At 45.0% G+C, this 14,764-nt stretch overlaps 1 protein-coding gene across 3 annotated transcripts in view; it reads right to left on the bottom strand.

Annotated features, from left to right (window-relative positions):
- The window catches only part of daam2 (dishevelled associated activator of morphogenesis 2), a 97,680-nt gene that overhangs the window by 67,047 nt on the left and 15,869 nt on the right, over window positions 1-14,764 (bottom strand). The window contains exon 1 of one of the 3 annotated variants that reach the window (XM_068579759.1): window positions 10,956-11,197. The exons of the other annotated variants lie outside the window; for them this stretch is intronic. The gene's annotated coding sequence lies outside the window, so the exon portion shown is untranslated. Of the gene's footprint in view, window positions 1-10,955; window positions 11,198-14,764 lie in introns of those variants that run through there. 3 annotated transcript variants of the gene reach the window in all.

Genomic DNA, 14,764 nt, shown 5'->3' with positions numbered 1-14,764 from the left:
TTGTCCAACAATGTAACACAAAGTTTATGATTGACTGCCATTTCCTTTGATCAAATGCAGTTGGAAGCCTGCAAGAGGAAGGGGGGACTCCACATGGAACAACCAAAACTATTACATAAAAGGCACTTAAGGATTTACATTGCACAATGTAAATCCAATCAATAGCTATTGTCAAAGAAATGTCAGAAATAAATAAGATCATAGAAGGAGGTTTGATTAGAGATGTTATATGCACCAATTTAATATCATAGGGTCAAAATTGAAGACAGGATTAGTTGAAGAGTAAGCCACATCAATTCTTTCCCATCTCTGTTGAGAGTTGCTCAGTAGTGATCTGGCAGGTGTGAGCAGAAAGTGTAATGTAAAACCCAAGGTCTGAAACAAAGATTGTGAGAATTGGAACGCTAAAGAAATGATCCAACCTTCAAACATCCCACCATTTCTGACAAACCACAATACACGAGTACAAATCCTTACTTTCTCTCGCACCACAAAGGATTACTGACGTCATGACGCAGGACGCCAACATGGAGAAACATATGTGAACACTCACAGGTCACAGGAAGTGAACCTCTCACACTTTAATTTGACATGAAGTAGCTATTCAACCCAGCAATTGGACACATTTAGGCTCTGCCACTTTTTGGGTGCTGTTGCCCCAGACATGCCCTCTCCAACATGCCCTTCCCTCCCTTTCTACTGTCTGCCTATCTGTTCAATGACTAATAGGCCTACCCAATTATATCCCCCTCCTCGCCCACCCTCTCCAATGCCACTGGCTGCAAGCCAAATCACCTGGGACACTGAAAACCCATTCTCCCATGAACCCCATTGGATCTGGGGCCCACCCACACTCGCTGCAGCAGGCCTCGGGGAAGCCATGGACACGTCATACATCTTAGATTGCTCAGGTCAAAGTTTACACTGTAGTACAACATACAGTACAGGTAGCCATTCCCACATACAGACATATAAACACATTTTAATTTGTTCCGTCTTACGCTAACCCAGGGCACTGCATCATTTACACGGGGGTCAAGCACCATGGGACGATCACTTCACAAGACGTGTTTAAAGTGATCGTGAACCAGCTGGTGTGACTAATAGACAATATCCATTAATGTTCAAATGAATGTAAACACAACAAGTGCACCGCACTCTGCACGCATCGCGACCAGCATTCTTGATGGGTGACATCACTCGTCTATCCAAGCGCATGTCTCCGCGGTTGGTAGCGAATTTCAGGCTCAACTGACAAATGACCGTTGCGGACCGAAGGGGTACTACCGTTATGTCACGGTACATTTGCATGCCAAGCATTCCTGCGCTGTCCTGAAAGCTACAAGCACACAGAAGGCCGGGCGCTTTCATAAGAGTCCAGTGTTTCCTCTACTGTTATTAGGGGCCGGGGCCCCACCCTGAAGAAAGCCCCCGCCCCCCAATCATTTTCTCTATAGCGCCAGATGACAAAATGTCATTTACGGTTCTCTTTCCTATAGAACAGGTATACATTTTTCTGTTATTAAATAAATTAAATGGCCATATTTTATTGATTGTATGTACACAACAACTTGTCATTTATGTTTCTACGTGGTCGTGCGACTTCCGCCCCATGCGCACGGACACGGAGGTTGATTCCTCCGTGGTGAGGGCAGTGCACGACCATGTCATGTCTGCGCGCTACAGCACATTAAATAGCCTGGAGTTTTTTTTCAGCGTGAGAAATACGATGTGTGGCGGGAGGGCGTGATTTAAGACCGAAATGCGTGACAGTCACGCTCAATGCGTGACACTTGAGAGCCCTGCTTGCGGGCATACAGGTGAGCACTGAGCATAGTCACAGCAGCGGACAGAGAGCGTCGAAAAATATGCCGCGTGAAAAGCAGACAACTATATCTGCGTTTTAAAAGCTCCCAGGTTGAAGATGGCAACAGTAGCTCTTCTGCAAGGAGCACCAGAGCAGCTCTCTGAACCCAGAGTTGCTTTCCTGCTACCGGAGCAGCTCTCCTGCTCGAAGTGCTTGTGTCTTGTAGCCAACAATGAGCTGCTGGCTTCACACACTACAAAAGTACAAAGTACACGGACATAGAACTAAGTCATTAATAAATACATGGTGAAATGCTTGTACTTTCGGGTAAATGTTTAGTTATGCCGTTAACAAGTTAAACTCGCCAATTCCTGCCGTTTTGTCAAAAGTCAATCTCTAGAAGTCTCCGTGAGGTTTTTTCTGCTGTTCCGTCTCTCGAAACAGAAAACTCTTATCAACATGGAGCATGAACTGAGAGCGGCCATATCAAATCTACAACCACGTTTTAAAAATATGTGTAAAGGAAAGCAGCTTACAGCAGCCACTAATACTAATATAACCTGATGGCTCACATATTTGCACTAATTCTGTTTTGTCAAAAAAAATATTAGCTTATTGTTTTTTACAATGAGCTATTTAAAAGTAACTAAATATTAGGTTTTTTTGCACATATACAATGTTATTTTTCTTTTTCGAAGTGATTGCAATTAAAAATAAGTAAAAAATAGTCTGATGGAGCAACCTGGTTTACTTGAAAGTAATTGCAATGTTCTTTATTCTGTTATCTATAAAATCACAGATGGAGTCACAAGATGATATTATTCAAAGAAAAAGTTTGAAAAGCTTGTTTGGTGGCCGATCCAAACTACACGGTGATGGAAGAGCAGAGGGGAGGAGGGGGGGAGGATTGGGGGGCTCCTCCCCAAGTCCACTGTCATCTCTACAGTCTTGGACTTGTTCCGCTCCAGGTGGTTCTGACCACACCAGAGGACCAGCTGTTCAACCTCCCGTCTGTTCGCAGACTCGTTATCGTTCCTGATGAGGCCGATGACCGTTGTATCGTCTGTGAATTTCAGGAGTTTAACAGACGGGTCCCCAGAAGTGCAGTCGTTGGTGTAAAGGGAGAAGAGCAGTGGGGAGAGGACACATCCCTGTGGGGCACCAGTGCTTATAATCCGGGTGCTGGATGTGATTTTTTTGCATAAGGTTTTAGTCTGCACACACATGTCTTCACAAAAGCTGATATATGATGTCACAGTGTCAGTGACCTCGTCCAGGTCTTTAGCAGCAGCCTCGAAAAACACTCCAATCAGTGGAGGCAAAGCAGGACTGTAGCTCCAGTTTAGCCTCTGTAGTCCATCTCTTCACAGTCTTCACCATAAGCTTTGCAGATTTGAGTTTCTGGACCAGGCAGTGATCAGAGAGCTCCAAAGCTGCACGAGGGACTGAGTGATATGCATCCTTTATTGCAGTGTAGCAGTGGTCCAGTGTGTTGTTGTCCCTGGTGCTACAGTTGATGTGCTGTCTGTATTTTGGCAGTTCTTTGCTGCTGTTTGCTCTGTTAAAATCTCCAAGAACAATGAGCAGGGAGTCTGGGTGTTTGTGCTTCACTGTGGTGATCTGCTCAGCCAGGTGTTGAAGCGCCTCGCTCACACAGGCCTGAGGTGGGATGTAGACACCGACCAGGATGAACGAGGAAAATTCCTACGGTGAATAAAATGGTTTGCAGTCTATTAAAAGTGATTCTAGGTGTCTGTGTCGGTGTTGCCGTCGTGCTCCCCCCAAAGCTGTAAACATAAGGGAAGCACTGGAGTCTGTACAGCGAGGAGCTTTCATGTGGACCTGGACAATGGGCCAGAGGATTTGGTTTGGACATCACTGCTGGGGGCTGACAGTGGAGGTAGGCTGCTGGATGCCTCTTTTGGCCTGAGCAACTTTAAATTTCTTCCATGAGCTCCAGTAAGAGCAAGCTCAAATCGTGACACGAGCACCTCATAGATAATAATAATTTTATAATTATTTTAATATTTAAAAAAATACAAATTTTGATTTAAAAAATATATATTAATAATCATTATAAGTTATAGTCTTGAGTTTCCCAAAGCACGATGACGGCAACAAACCAGCATTCAATGTTTCTTAATGCTTATTTATTGCTCAGTGCTCTTTTAAGCTGTTTTTGTGTGCGCTCTTTTGCAGCAGAACACGGCAGGCAGTACACACACAGCTGTCTTCCGACCACATGGCATGTAAAGACCGCTGTAACGCCTCCTGCTGCAGGAGAGCACACACACAAACAGCGTAAAAAAGCGCTGAGGAATAAATAAGCATTAAGAAACATCTGGGCTGGTCCGTTGCCGTCATTGTCTTTTGTTGGGAACGGAACGGAGAAGCGCTACAGCGGTCTTTACGTGCGGTGCTTTCTCCTGGTGTATCAGGCTGCGATTCTAGCCTACTCCTCTCGGCGCTGCTCACTTCCACCTCTTCCCGAGAGGCAAGCTTGTCACGTTTTTTTTACGTTTCCTATAATGTACCGTATACCAGTGGAAAGCTCCGCTTATTAGTGTTCAGAATCCGTAAAGCGTTAACTTTTGAAGTGTTGCGGTAATTTGAATTCGGCATGTCACTTTTTGTTGCCGGAGACAGGATTTGTCCTACAAGAGTTTTAGAGTTGTAAAATTAATGGACAGCTGAATCCAGATTATTTTTACTTAACGAACACACATCAGACCCACAGGACTTTGCCACCCTGCATGCTCATGTAATATAGGATTCTGCCTGCCAGCCCCTTCATTGAGCCCTTCTGTAACAATGAGTTGACCAAAGAAACGAAAAAGTCGGCGGTGAGTGCCAAGTGTTTAATGAGAAGTGGACTGCTAAATATTTTTTCACTCAAGTGGGTCAAAGGCTGTATATCTTATTTGACAAGAAACCCTTGCAGTTCTAAGAATACTATATCAGCCAGCACTTTTCCACCAAGCATGCACATGCTGCGTTCACACCAAAGGTTGGCATTTGACGCAATTAGATTACATGCAAAGTCAATGGAAAGACGCGAATGGTTTGCAAAAAAGTAATATTATAAAACCCAGGCACGATGGTGTTTGATGTTTCGATGCATGTAGAATTCACGCCACGTTCCCTTTCAGGCGCGAGTAGCATTCGTGACGCATTTGGTGTGAACGCAGCTTTACTATGCAAGTCCGGCCTGACTGTCAAAATTCATTATGAAACTCATTATGGCCCCTGTGCAAAAAAGTTTGCCCAGCACTGTCATAGACTGTGGTTACATGCATTCGAATTACTGGCTTAAATCGGACTGAAATAGAATTATCCCTTTCATGTAAACACCTTTGTTCGAATAATTGTGGTCCGACTACGATCCGATTAACACCCCTGGACAACTCGATCTGACTCGGTTGATAGTTCGGTCATCACGGCATGTAAATGGTGAATTGGATGAGGAACTGGACCATGCGTCATTGCGCATGCTCCAGATCCCGCCGCCCTCCTCCCTCTCTCCCTCCCTTCTAGGTCCTGACCCGGAAGTCGAAAGAGACGATAAGTTGTCACTGCCGGGAGCTGGCCGGCAGAAACGAACAAACGTAAAAGTTGGATTACAAGCCCATACTACCTTCGGTGGGTGTCCCCGCTAGCTCCCCGCTGTAGCCAGCTAGCGCTGCTGCTAGTTCCCTGTTTGCTCTCTGCTGGCTCCCCGACAACCACCGAAGGTAGCGGGGTTCTCTCCATTATGAAGAGTGAAGAAGTCAAGCGGAGATGGCTGTATCATCACTAGATGTAATGAAAACAGCGCCACCTATCGTATCAGATATAACATGCTTTCGGCCAATGATTCAATTTATTCACTGCCATGTATATTAGGCTAATAGCAGTTGCCCCGAAAGAGAGCATAGTCCGACTAAAGCAAAATTCAAATTGATACCATCATGTAAACGCACGGATAGAGGCATATCCGGTCTTCAACCGACAGCTATATTTAGCCATGACCGCATGGTCTCTCTTGAGAACATTCTCAGGCCACTCTGATTGGCTCATCGAACTCATTGAAGAGAATGATTTTAAGATGTCAAGTACGGATTCTTTTTAATAATATATATTTCAGAATAATAGGAATTAAACGATATATCGACATGACCCTAATTATTTTTGCCATAACCAGACAAGGTATATGACCACAAAGAAACTCACTAAAATGTTTTCAGTTAAATAAACAGTAGAGGTAACCAGTTTAAGACCTCGACGTTGTGCAGACGTGACACATTTTATTCATGCTTTATTTAGAATACATATGTTTTAATACATGCATATTTATTTAGAAAACATTTTTTAGTCCATCAAATTCCTGAATAAGAATGAAAAGGCTTTTGCAAAATTGTGTGATTGTATTGGACTGCAACTATATTATCAGTATAGCTGATAGTATTATGTTTTTTTTCTGGTTTCTGTTTCTTTCACTATAGTAACAGGACTATTTTTGAGTAAGCAATACGGTGAGGCAGTTACTGACACCAACATCATGGCTGCGTCCACAGACTCTCTGGGGATTTCAGGCAGCTTCTGATGAGGGCCGTCTGCCTCTTATGCCTACGTGCATCTTCCAGGAAAAGAGCCCTGAATCAAATGATCAGAACACACCCTTCCTTTCCTTCCCTTCACCCCCCCCCCATCCCTCCTCCACACACACACACACACACACACACACACACACACACACACACACACACACACACACACCTTTTAACCATTCCTCCAAACTTTCCTCATTCCTTTGCTTCACTTTCTTTCTGCCCTACAATCAGATAGTGGAGGCTGTCAGGATGAGATGACTGAAAACCTATACAGTTTGGGAGCGCTGCCTCCAGACGGAGTCGTCGGGAAAACAACAATTTCAATTCAGCTTATTTTGTATAGCCCGAAATCACAAATTCGTCTCCGAGGGCTTTACAATCTGTACACATTGACAATGGACTTCAAGCGCACGGGGCTTCAAACTTGTTTCACTGTATATAACGAGCTTAGAACTAGAGCGACAGAACAATGTAAAGAAGGTGTGGTTGAGCCCATTCCATGGCATGGAGCTTCATGAACAATTCAAAAGTAGCTCTGGTCAAATTGACCGCAACTGCAATTATTATTAATTACTTTAATATCTTGTGGTCAACACTGCTGCTTAAATATAGCCAGACTGTCTCCAGGGCAAATGCAATTGCATTTGGACCGAGAGGCATTTTTCATTTTCTTTTGTTTACAAACCAATCTATTCATCAGCCAGCCAATGCAAGGATCGCGTCATTATATGTAATCGCCCCAGGTTTGCAAAGATGTCAGCAATCGTGTTTGTGAAGCACACAGATCGGGAAGAATGGCAATGGTTATCGAAGGTTTTTCATATCCATCTCCCGTCCATTGATGTCCCATCAGTGTGAACTCAACTGCTACAAAGTGGTTGTTCTTGAAAAGCTGTCAGAGCTGTCCATATTGTTTCGTCTCCAACATACTTCATTTCATTTAAAAACAGCAAACCACCACCTATACGTGGCAGTCTTTCAACATCATCACATCATAAACTCTTTAAACTGTCTACTCTTTCCCTGCCAACATTTGAGAATTCTCTGAGGTCTTATTGGCTTCTAGCCTCATTCAAAACAAACACATAAGCACAGTTGGCTTTAACGGGGCCACGAGGCACAGTAACCCACCTCACCCATAAAGAGGAAATGCCTCAGTGGTTACACTGGAAAAATTGGAGGGGTGGGGGTGGGAGAGAGAGAGCAATGTTTCCAATCCTCCAGGGATGTCATTAACAGCCATTTCATTTAGCTTGATTCATTTAAAAAAAGGGGGGAAAGAAGCCATTTTCCGATGTGAGGAGCAAACCACATGAAGTACCAAGGGGTTGTTACAACTGGGCCTCTAGATTGAGTTTTTGCTTTGATCAAAACAGAATGGAGCAGCTCCAAGAAGCGGCCTTGAGTTCCCCAGCCAGTTGCAGTTTGAAATTATTAGAAACATGTTAAACCCCTATATCGAAGTCACGGACCACAGACATGAGTTATACAAACATAAATTGAAATCAAAACCCCGTGCAGAAGCAAACAGCTTAGTAGAAGTTAACGACGAATCAAGGCAAGTTTGCAGAAGCACTTTTTTGGGCTGCCCAACAAGACAAAAAGCCCTTTCTTGCGAGACGTCCATAAAGGCTTCAGCAACTGTATTCAGATGGCCATCCACATGTTGCACAAGGAAAGTCCACCAGTTGCTGTGTGGGAAGCTTAAACAACGCAGATGTTCTGTTGGCTCAAGAAGAAGGTTGTGTCGAGGTGGGGGGACCGACCCACTGCTGACCCACTTCTCGTCTGGCCCACGGGCTCATCTCCGTGAGTCACATCTATGCTCATCAAACAGACAGGATCGCTGGAATAACCACGCTATTAATACTGGGAATGAGAAGAAAGTCAGCCACGCCACATTCCACAGGCCCAAACATTCCCACATCTTAACGGGCCACGGAATGAAATCCCATACTTGGCATCCCTTTCCCTCGAACACCAAAGCGCTACCCTGCCGTGTCAAATTATTTACTTACTTCATACGAAAGGAAAACCAGAGTTGCAAGCGCCCAGTCCAACTCGAGACGTGTTGTCATCATACGTGTTGATAGAAATGGCTCGAGTGCAAACTCAGAGGTGGTTCATCTCAAGAGGGACGAGATGCTGGACTTCCCAGAGACTCCATGTTCTTTAAAATACCCCAGAGGCCTGCCTCTTCCCATCAGTGCTGTGCACTTATACAAATCACGCAGATGCCTGAGAAGATCCAGCTCCTCCGGGGGCTGAAAGTGGTAACTTTTCAACATATCACTCCAAACTTCAAAGACTCACTGTTACATTGATCACCAACTACACCAACTAGCAGGACTGGGTCTTTGTCATCAATATCTTTAAAAAAAAAAAAAAAAATTAAAAAAGGTATCACCCAAAAGTTCTCCATTCAAACAACACCCTGAATTACTCCCTCTTGGGCTCTGGTCTCCAATAAAATGACAAATGTCCGTTGTTTTGCACGTTGCCAATCAGCACATCTCAATAATTGCATGTGCACACAGGTTGGAGTAAATCCATCAATGGCGCTGAATGGATTGGGTCAGTCCATATTGTGCATTGTTAAGCTATTAATCTTGCCTGGGTAAGAGGTCCACAGCTGCAGTATAGAGGACAGAGGGCTTCTGGGTAATGTATGGAATGCTCTTCTGGGACAGTTATAGCTACACATATATGACCAGCATTTTTTCCCCCTTTAAAATAGCCTGCGGTAACACTACACTGAATTGAAGCGCTGTAAAGAGAAGATATGCTTACACATCATAAACCCCAGAAAGTGTGTCACTGGCACAAATACAATAGTGGCGTTTGACACACTCTCATTCAGTGTGGGGGACTTCCAGTGAAGGAGCGAGAACAATAGCAGCCTTACTGCCCTGGGTTTTGTTCCTCAGGCAGCACAACCACTCGACTGTAAATACAACAGCATGATAATCCCTCTCAAAATATAAGATAGTTGAATTTAAGCAGCTTTACAGACCTCATCTCATCTTCCTCTCTGTCCTGGTCGTAATGAGGAGGCCGTTGAGCTGCCAGTCAGCAGCAGGGCCGAAGCGATAAAAATAAAAATAAAACACTGTTCACTAACTCGTCCTCGCGCTCCCTATAATCCTGTGAAAGCAGTTCATGCATCCGTAATTGTCGGTAAAATATGAAAGCCCTGACGGCAGCAGAGTGCATATATGTATGCTACGTGTGAGTCCTCAACATGCACTAATGCCCCCCAACGCACTGAATCTTTTAGCGATGTCACTCCGCATGCCCCCTGGCACACGTGAGGGGAGGAGGACTTCCAGCCGACTGCAGAACGAGCCTTTAATGTAGTGGAAGAGGATAGCATCTTGTTCCCAATGCAAAAAAGACATCAAAGAGAGCACGTGGCCTCATGACTGCAGAAATGAGTTTTGCCTCTGGTTCATCAACCTGAAAGGAACCGATTATGCTGAATGTTGCAGTAATCATGTTTGTCTTGTGCCCATTCATACAGCCATTATCTCCCAGATCAGCCATTTATGAAGCCAAAGCCTCAAGTAAAATGTTCACAAACGCCGTCGCATCTGTTTTGGGACGCCTTTCACCCAAATAATCCGTTTCACAGGTGTAACATTTGGAGGGAGCTCCACTGCTGTGCTTTCGACACGCGCTCAGGATTTACAACTGGCTGGGAGAGGCAACGCTTCCACACGGGAAAGGAGGCTTCACAATTTCTTCCAATTAGGAATCCTGGGAGACTCCCACAGAACGTTTATGTTGGTCTGGGCTGTAGACGGCTTCTCTTCAGGGAAATGTGGATAGTCTATCAAAAGGCCATTCCAACATCCCAAGCAAAAGCAGGCCGCATTTAGAGGCATGCAGAAGCCTTCTCCCATAGCTCCGTATTGGGTTGAGTTGCTAATAGGAGATGTACAGCACATATGGAATGTCTGGCTGCCAGGTCTACCATTTACACCAAAGGGCTTACTGTGTGATTAATGAACTTGTATGATCAGCCAACGTCCAGGACCCGACATAGGACACTGTCCCATCCTCCCACAATTCCTGAAATTACAAACATTTCCCTGAACTTTTTTTTGTATGTTTAAACAGACCGTGGTTATCAATCTCTTTTAATTCGCTCCCTCAGCTCTCAATACTGCTGAACCCCCGCCCCTTATCCAACCCTGAAACTGTCCAAAGTTTTCCAAAGAAAATGAAACTCCAAACGACCTGAGCTCAATTTGAATCCAAGACTACCACCGATATGCCAAAAGTCTTGCACATGCAATGCAGCACCGTGCATGTGGGGGTAAAGCCAGCTGGGCTGTCAACACCGCTGGAGAAGGTGCCCGGACATAAAGACCAACTCATCTTTTGCTGCTGTTCATGACCTATAAAGTTAGTAAATTACTGTATGCAGTGCATGCAATCGGTGCACGGACAAACTGGGTTTTAACTTCAAACAGCCAGTTCTGTGTGTGTGCTGTCTCCTGCAGAGTTGAACAGCACCACGATGTGTCTTGGAAATGAGATCGAGTTTCCCTACTCACCCACTTGAGAGATGGATTGTCCCTGTCACGTCACTTAAAAAAGGGAAACCAGTAGCCTTTTAACAGAGCGAGGATACGAGAACGTTTTTAAGCGTTCCTGCAGCCTCCGGATGTAGGTCCCTCTTCATGTCCTGTGGAGTCTGTGTTTCGGGTCCGGATTCCATGCCTTCGGCGAGTCCAACAATGTTTCCCGACCGAAGCTGCTGCGTTTTTGTCTGCTTCCCCTCCCTGAGCTTCTGAGCCGAGCCCTGGATTTCAGCTGACTGCACTGGGAGCTGAGCTGTTGACATTGTCCCCGCTCCCTCTCCCTCTCTCTCTCTCTCTCTTTAGATCACTCACCCTGCCCCCCCCTCCCTTTCTGGATTCCGGCTCCAGTGTATGACAGCATCCATGTGGTTGACAGAGGGGAGAGGATGATGGACTTTTTGTGAATATTAATGCATTTATGTACATGTGCGTTTGTGTGTGTGTATGTGTCCAAGAGAGAAGGCAAGCTGAAAGAAAATTACCATTCCCACCCTATCTCAACACCCAATGCGTTCCCTCACCGAGCAGATCAAAAAACAATAAAAGCTGTAGATGGGGGGATATTACACACATGTTCAAAGGAAACCCCTTTTCCTGTATCGTCTCCTTATCGACAACAGACGCATAGATGCACACAGGCACACCCGAGCACACACGCAGACGTGCCAAATATGAGATTCACCATTATGGACTTGCCCCTGTGACACAGACAGGAAAAGGCTTTCCCTGAGATACAATCGGTGTTCATTGAGCGGAAGGTGAGACAGGATGCTTGATTGTGCGAAGTTCTGTTGGCGTTGTCAAGTTTACACCCTTAGCTATGATGGGTTGTAACCCGTGGAGGGAGGAGGGTCAGCTGGAGGGCCACACCACAGACGGGTTTGTGAAGTGTGGTTCAAGTATGTTACTGTGATAGTACACAGGGTCGGTGAGTGCAAACATTGGCGTCATCAACCCGAGACTCCCTTTACACTGGCCAGGACCTGGACACCCCGGCTGGCCCCACACAGGCCCAATCAGCTGGGAACATCAGCTTGAAAAAACTCTCAAAGACATAAAAGTGCAATATTTAAAGCACCACATTACCAACGTTTAGGGAGCAAGTCAACTCCTATTCCCATGCTTATGGAAAAATGTGTACAATGTTGGGCTCTCGTAGTAGCTCTGTCCTGTTTAGTAAAATGTTTAGGTACTCTACTCACTTTATACTTCTAGACTATTACAAATAATATATTACATTATACAATATTGTACTTTTAGCTGCCCAGTACTTATTTGACAATAGTAATTAGCAGATTCAGATTCCCAATACCCTAAATCAAAAAATAAACTATGATGCATTATTAAGGATGTCGTTTACAAGTATATAATCATTCTATGCTTAATGTTTATAAATAATATAAGCAGCTCAGATAAGCTTTGTCTTCACCAGCTGCAACATTAAAGTGATGAACACATTGTTGCAATATTAATTAGAATCCGATGACATATTATATCGCCTATTATTTTAAGACGGCCCATTTTGCTATCTCTTTTTTTATTGCAGTATTTTTATTTTAAATATATTTTGAAGGTGAGGGGTGCTGTAAAGCTCATTTTCTTAGCTGTGTACACTTTCACAACGGTGCGTTTATAATAAAGCTAAGAAGTCAGACTATGGTCATAGGTTTGGGCAGTAAAGGTATATTGGAAACCCTGACATCTATCAGCAAGACCTCCAGAGCCATACAGTTCTACCTTTACTGCCCAACCTTTTGAGGACAAGGTTCAAATGTCAATTGATTTTATACCAAGTGATCTTATCTTCACAGATCGGGGGAAGGGCCAGCTCGCCTGCTGGTTATTGCATTTAAACAGCTGGTCTCTGCTACACAGCAGCTCTGTGCAAATACCAGTGCACAATAATACAAAAGATAATAAATGTGGAACCTCTAAAGCAGGACCCAAATGCATACATTAACCAGCATCCGGTCTCAGTGAAACTGTGGCATTTGCACTTGCACAAATAAACTAAGGAGTCGAGATGGGTGAAGGAGGGGGTTGGGGAGGTATAATATCGTTTGTCAACTTTCTCTAGGGATGGAAGACAGACGACACCGAGTTGCCGGCGGTAATGCCTGGGTGCATTCCTGAGCGAGCCCAGGGGATGCATCCATTAACCCTGCTCTCAGAGGGGTCCAGCTCATCTCCATGATGTCCACTCTCCCCCCCAATCGCCTCTTTCTTCTTTCTGTGCAGCGTCCACGATGAGGGTTTGAGTCACTTCTGCGTTCTCTCTAAGAGGTAACAACTCTATCACCAAAACAGGTGGAGGGGAGGACCTAGAGGAATAGGCAAAGCTCATACCCCGGCCCAGCTAAGTGCACTTTCTGCCTCCCCTGTATCATCCATCACAGTCGGCTAAATTACAGCCACTAATTGATGCAAATGGAGTGGGCTTGGCATGCTCGCAATAAACATCATGCCTCCTTCAAAACAAAAACAAGAGGGAGAGTTGGGGATCCAGTAAGCCTTCCTTGTGTCCATTTGTTCTCCTGTTTTTCTTTGGAGGGAACCTTTGTTTTCACTCGCCATGGACAGCGTGCATTTTGCGGGAAAAAAAGGAACTCCACACTGTCACTCTGTGTGCCAGAGAGATGACCGACGATTGTGGCCTCCACAAAACTTGGGTTTTAGTGAACTTGTGCTGCCCCTCGGTGTGATTCCTTTCACAACACAAGTGAGGTCGGTGTTCAGCCAAAGTGAAGAGTCACAATGGGACTTGCTGCAGAGACTCCACAGCTCAGGTTAAGGTACCTACCTCTTCGTAGCAAGCAGCTCCAGACAACCTGCCACTCACCAGTCAGACCTGTCGGTTAGATGGTTAAAGCTGTCTAGACCCCGGTCCTGTAAGACTTCACTCAGCGTCCCAGGCAGCGATCTTTCCCTGAGGTAAAACCCTGCACCTCCACGCTGCAGCAACAATTACAGTCTGGCTAACGAGTGCTAAACGAGGCCAGCAGGAGGAGTAAAAAATAATAATTGCCACTCAGAGTGGGACTAAAAAAGGTGAACGGAATATTGGACAAGAAGAAGGCACGTTCCCCCAAGGTGGTCTCCTTTAGGCTCGTAAACCACCTCCCTCCTTCAGACCTCTCATACGCTGTCAGACTCGATAACAGACGAAGAGACAGCGAGCAGCGAGGCCCTCGTTTCACATTGGATCTCCTCGCCACTCTTTCCACGGTCGGCACTAAGGACAAGCGACATGAGAGGCAGAGTGTCCTCCTCCAGAAGCACCGGCAGCAGAAGCAAACACGGCAAACGCTCATGCTTTACGACGTGTTGTTCCTGAATGCTTTATTTAGGGTTCCTCCTGGCCCGGCAGCTCTTGCTGGCCAGGAATTCCTTGTCGCAGCCTTTTGCACATAGCCATTTATTTCCCACTCGTATGGAGAAATATTGCGAGTAAGAAAGAGCATTTTTTTTATTCACGGTCTAATTGTACGCTGGCTATAAAACACTATGCAGCCATATTTCAAAAGCCTCTGCGGAAAAGTACCCTAATGACAGAAAGCCATAAAACAAAAATCTGTTTGTAGTCACTATGTTCTTATTGTGACATTCCTTTCCGTCTTTGTTATTTACAGCCTTACTGTATACATTCATACTTTCTACCACGCAGATGCACTTCTTCCTTCAACCCTCTTTTCCATCACTAATATGAGATAATCCACCTGCTGATAAGAATCAACCTTGATTGAGAGTAAACAAGCAGCTCAACGGGATGACCAGTCAGAGCG

This window comes from Clinocottus analis, unplaced genomic scaffold, assembly GCF_023055335.1.
Source record: "Clinocottus analis isolate CAN_PGR_092001 unplaced genomic scaffold, fCliAna1.0.p SCAF_17, whole genome shotgun sequence".
Lineage (NCBI taxonomy): Eukaryota > Metazoa > Chordata > Actinopteri > Perciformes > Cottidae > Clinocottus > Clinocottus analis.
Note: the sequence above shows the minus strand (reverse complement) of the source record. Positions and strands in the feature narration are given on the sequence as shown.